This window comes from Gorilla gorilla, chromosome X, assembly GCF_029281585.2.
Source record: "Gorilla gorilla gorilla isolate KB3781 chromosome X, NHGRI_mGorGor1-v2.1_pri, whole genome shotgun sequence".
Classification (NCBI taxonomy): domain Eukaryota; kingdom Metazoa; phylum Chordata; class Mammalia; order Primates; family Hominidae; genus Gorilla; species Gorilla gorilla.
The window spans coordinates 40,844,093-40,850,092 of record NC_073247.2 but is presented as its reverse complement, the minus strand read 5'-3'; positions in this window follow the sequence as shown (position 1 = coordinate 40,850,092).

Below are 6,000 nucleotides of genomic sequence, written 5' to 3'. Positions count from 1 at the left end.
CACTTTACTAGTGTGAAGGATTTTTTTAAAGCATGGCATAGCTGCTAGAGGCAAAGCTTGACTAACCCTGTTTTATGTCCTCTAAGAATCAATGATCAAGATAGAGAAAAGAAGATCCCACAGACTTTTACTTCCTTGTCAATTTTTAAAAGAGAATTTAAATTTAACCAGAAGAGTAGAAGTTTCTTTGTTATTCTGCTTTTGTACTGAAGATTTAATGCCATTTCAAAACTAAACAAGCTCTTAATTATATATGACATTCAACAGACAGCTAGAATATATACACTAAAATAGTAAAACCCTGTCCGAGGTTGAAAAAATAAAATGTCTTGGACTAAAACAGGAAAAAAAGCAGGTCTGTCATTAATCATCCTGGGAGGACAGACACATAATATTAACTGCAAAATTAACAGGGCACACTTGTCCTCCCAAAGCTGTGTAATAGTTTTTAATGTCATGACAACCATCCTTTCCACCTTCTGCCTCCAATTGAGTGTTTTCTTACTAATGATACTCCCAGGTACACTTTGCTGTTCCTATCTATTACTGGAGGGTACCCAATTGCTAAATTATCCTTCACTTTTGACAATACTCAACCCCTAACTAATCCCTGCTTCTTCTGATCTTGCCTTAGAAAAACTAAAACCAGTCCAGAACTGATCCCCACTTCCCTGAGACTCTCCACAAAATCCTTCAGCAGGAGCCCAAATCTTACCAAAGACTCTTCTTTCCTTCTTGTTGGGAGCAGCAACCCACAGTCTCTCTGGAATGTGCCCCTCTTACTTCATTGAGGCAATAGTTATAATTTGGTCAGACTATAGGTTGCCTCTGGTAATCTTTGGCTCATTAGATTTCAACAGCACATGTGTTCATGTAGAATAACAAATGCTTAAAGAATAACATACTCTTCATAGTTGACCTGGGAGGTAAAACACTTATTTTAATTATTCAAAAACTTTGTATAATTTATCTCTTAACTTTATCTTTAGAGGTGATGGTTCTATCTCTTTCCTTGCTGCCTGCCTTCCTGCCTTCCTGCAGTTTTTGGTGGTAAATACATGGATGATGGATCTGAAGTTCGGAAATAATCAAATATTACTTGGAAACATTTTTGCTTTGTACCCCCCTTCTATCCTTGTAGATATTTGTTTAAAACTCTTTCTGAATTTATGTTAGAAAGAGAAAACTCTTGATGTATGGTTTTAAATGTACTGGAATTGTTACCATTGTTTTGGCATAGGCAGGTGACAGAAAGGTACATAATTTCTCTCAATGATAAAATATAATACGCGTCCTTGTGCATAGGTAGTATACTATTGCCCATTTATTACTATCTACAATTATTTTCTCACTCATGTTTCAAAATAGAAAATTCTAACCATTAAACATTTAATTACTTCTACTCCACATACTATATTTTCTCAAAAAACAATTTGAGATGACTATCATTAGCTTAAACTATTTGGATTGTCCAGTCACCTGTGACTGAGGTCAGAGGTCAGAGGTATATTTAAAACAACCTCTGTCAATCTGAATACCTACACTATAGGCATCTCTTGTTTTCCCTTTAAATCATCCCTACTTGAATTTTCATGTCACTTATGGAATTCTTTGACTTAAAATGATATCTCCATCAGCCTGTCTGGGCGCTGCTTTGAATTTGCCACTTCATGCTACTCTCTGATTTTTCTGAATTTATCATCATCCAACAAAAAGCCTGAACTAACTCTGTTCCCCATATATTGATATAGATGGATAAGTAATATATAACACTAAATATATAATATATACATATATAATAAACATATGTAATCTTTTCTTCATTCATTGGTCTATCGATGGGCATTTAGGTTGTTTTCATGTTTTGGCTAATAGGAATAATCTCACTCTATGAGGCCAATATTACCCTGATACTAAAGCCAGGTAGTGACATCACAAGAAAAAAACTACAGACCAATATCCCTTATGAATGTAGATGCAAAAATGCTTGACAAAGTACTAGCAAAATGAATTCAGTAGCATATTAAAAGAATTATACACCATGCCCAAGTGGAATTTATCCCAGGAATGCAAAGGTGGCTTAGCATATGAAAACCAGCTAATGCAACAACCATATTAATAGAATGAAGGAAACAAGGCACATGATCAACTCAATTGATGCAGAAACAGGATTTGACAAAATCCAGCAACCTGTCATGAGAAAACAACCAGCAAACTAGGAATGGAGGTTATCTACCTTAATCTGATAAAGGGCATTTATGAAAATCTCACAGCTAGCATCATACTCAATGGTAAAAGATTAAAAGCTTTTACCGTAAGATCAAAGAAAAGACAAAGATATCTGCCCTAACCACTTCTACTCAATAGTGTATGGAAGTCCTACACAGGGGAATTAGACAATTAAAAAAAAGGTGTCCAAATTGGAAAGAGAGAAGTAAAACTAAAACTTAAAGAGTCACACATAAAAACACAATTTGTGCTAATAAACAAGTTTAACAAAGTTGCAGGGTACAAAATCAACATGCAATAAACAGTTGTATTTCTTTTTTGAGATGGAGTCTCGCTCCATCACCCAGGCTGGAGTGCAGTGGCACAATCTGGGCTTACTGCAATGGCAAGTTCTGCCTCCTGGGTTCAAGTGATTCTCCTGCCTCAGCCTCCCAAGTAGCTCGGATTACAAGCGCACACCACCATGCCCAGCTAACTTTTGTATTTTTAGTAGTGACAGGGTTTCACCATGTTGGCCAGGCTGGCCTCGAACTCCTGACCTCAAGCGATCCACCCCCCCACCTTGGCCTCTCAGAGTGCTGGGATTACAGGTGTGAGCCACCGCACCCAGTCTAAACAGCTGTATTTCTATACACTGGCAATGAACAATACAAACATGAAATTAGGAAAACAGTTTCATTTACAACAGCATCAAAAAGAATCAAATCAAAAGCAAAAACTATAAAACTCTTTGAAGAAAACATGTAAATCTTTGTGACTGTGTATTAGGCAGTGGCTTCTCAAATATGACAACAAAAGCATGACCAACAACAACAACAAAAATAGATACATTGGACTTTATCAAAATAAAAAAAAAACTTTTGTGCATCAAAGAACCTATCAAGAAAGTGAAAAGACAACACACAGAGTGGTAGAAAATATTCACAACTCATATATCCAATAAGAGACTGAACCAAAATACATAAAGAAGTTGTACTGCTCAAAAATAACAACAAAAAACAAGCAACCCAATTAAAAATTGAGCAAACGACTCAAATAGACATTCCTCCACAGAAGATATGCAAATGGTCAACAAACACATGAGAGATGTTCAACATCGTTAAGCACTTGGGAGATGTAAGTCAAAACTAGAAAAAAATGCCATTTTGCATTCACTAGGACGCTATAATTAAAAACAAAACAGAAAATAAGTATTGGTGAGGATGCAGAGAAATTGTAAAACTCATAAACTGCTGGTAGGAATGTAAAATGTTTCACATACTGTGGAAAATAATTTGGAAGTTCCTAAAAAAAATTAAACATAGAATTACCATATGATCCAGTAATTCTACTCCTGGGTATATAGTCAAGAGAAATGAAGCCATATGTCTTCACAAAAACTTGTACACAAATATTTATAGCAGCACTATTCATAATAGCCAAAAAGAAGAAACAATCCATGCGCCCATCAACTAATTAATGGATGAACAAGACGTGGTATATTCACACAATAGAATATTAATTTGGCCATAAAAAGGAATGAAGTGCTGATACACCCTACAACATAGATTAACCTTGTAAACATTATGCTAATTGAAATAAGCTAGACACTAAAGGCCACACACTGTATAATTGCATTTATATGAGATGTGCAAAATAGGCACATCCATAGACATAGAAAGCAGATTAGTGGTTTCAAGGGTTGATGGAAGGGGAAATGTGGATGATTCCTTGATGTGTAGTAGGAGGTTTCTTTTTGGAAAAATGATAATGTTCTGGAATTAGTTAGTGATGATGGGTGCACAGCACTGTGAATGTACTATGCCACTGAAAAATACTTAAAAATGTTTAAATGCTAAATTTTGTGTTATGTGAATCAATAAAAGAGATCCTCTTGGAATAATCTTTGATAAATTGTAAATTTTTAGACCCCCAAAGAGAATTACTCTTATACGTCAGTGATTAGATTGAGAACTCTAGGAAAACACTTATTTCAAAACATAGTAGGCCGGGCACAGTGTCTCATGCCTGCAATCCCAGGACTTCAGGAGGTCGAGGCGGGTGGATCACCTGAGGTCAGGAGTTTGAGACCAGCCTGGCCAACATGGTGAAACCCCGTCTCTACTAAGCATTCAAAAAAAAAAAATTAGCTGGGCATGGTGTCGAACACCTGTAATCCCAGCTACTCGGTAGGCTGAGACAGGAGAATCACTTGAACCCGGGAGGAGGAGGTTGCAATGAGCCAAGATCGGGTCGTTGCACTCCAGCCTGGGCAACAAGAGCAAAATTCCGTCTCAAAATGTAGTAAACATATAACTTACATTTTTTGATCAAGCCACACATCACAAAATCATAGAAATGCTTGAACATTTGGAATAAGGGCTATAGGATGGGTGATGGGTGACAAGTGCAGGGAAGAGGAGGATAGCCAAGACTTAGAAAAGGCATATATCATTTTACATATTGGATAAAATTACTTATTTATTTTTAGATTTCAGAACGTATTCTGTACCAGAGATGGTTGTCTACTCAAAAATCTATTTTATCTTTCTTTTCTAGTAATAGAATCCCTGAGTTTACCAGAGCACATGGCTGTGTGGAAGTAAGATTATGCTTCCCAGTCTTTCTTTCAGCCAGGTGTGTCTTTGTGACTACGTTCTGTTCAAAGATGTGTAAAGAAAATGGTGGCGTGAGCTTTCTACTAACCATGTTCAGAGACATTTTGCCACTTATTCCCATCTCATTCATCCTCCTGCTGGCTGGAATGTGGATTGGATTGCTGAAGCTAACACTATCATCTTGACTATAAGGTTGTGGGCTAATAATGATTGTAGAAAAGGAATATAGGAGGATGTTCATGATGGGTCCTTGATGAATCTGGAGATGCCTTGGCAGACATGGAGTTTCCATCCTGACTAAATATGGTTGAGATGAAAGCGAACTTCTATGTTGTTCAAGACGCTATTATTTTGGAATGAATGACTGATTACCACGGACAAACCTAAGCTTATCCAACTAGGGCTTTAATAAGAAACATGGAGAGAGATTGAAATGAGTTGAACATTCTGAAAGTTTTAATAAAATCTTTAAAGCGAATACATAGTTCAGTGAAGATATACCCAAGGAATTAACATTACTCAAGCGCCTGATATTCAGTAATTAACATGAGAAGGACAGGGAAAGTATCAAATTCTGTATTTAAACATAAGACACTATTTGATTGCTTTGTTAAGTACACATTCTCAGTGAAGTTAATGAGAATTCTAAATTGTGTTAAACAATATTATGATGGTAGAGTATTCTATTAGAAAGAAATCCACTTTACTCAGATTGGCTTTATTGCCTTTCAAAATATGTGTGGGGCTATTGTCAACATAAAGAAACCCTCAAGGTACCAGGATATCAGTATTAAGATAAAGCACATAAAGAATTACCTGAAAACAAATCATATGCCTAAAGAATGTGCTCCTTAGTCTGATTGGTAGAAATGTGAAAAACGTGACCCATTTTATAATTCTGCTTGCTGGGTTGATTGTTGCAGAATACTTACCACAAAATTTTCTTCTATGTCTGTAAACATAAGGAAAAGAGGAGTTGGGTTTCTTTTAAAATAAATACCAATGAACACTCATAAATTAGATACAGAAAATGTGGGTTAGCTCATTATCTCCATCAAAGGCCGTGGCATTTTTAACTTGATCCATTTGTTCCCTCTCACAGTGTGTCCCTGTGACATTCAGCTTGAACATGCTAAGATTTTTGCCCCCTGAAGGCTTTTGCCCATCTGTACCT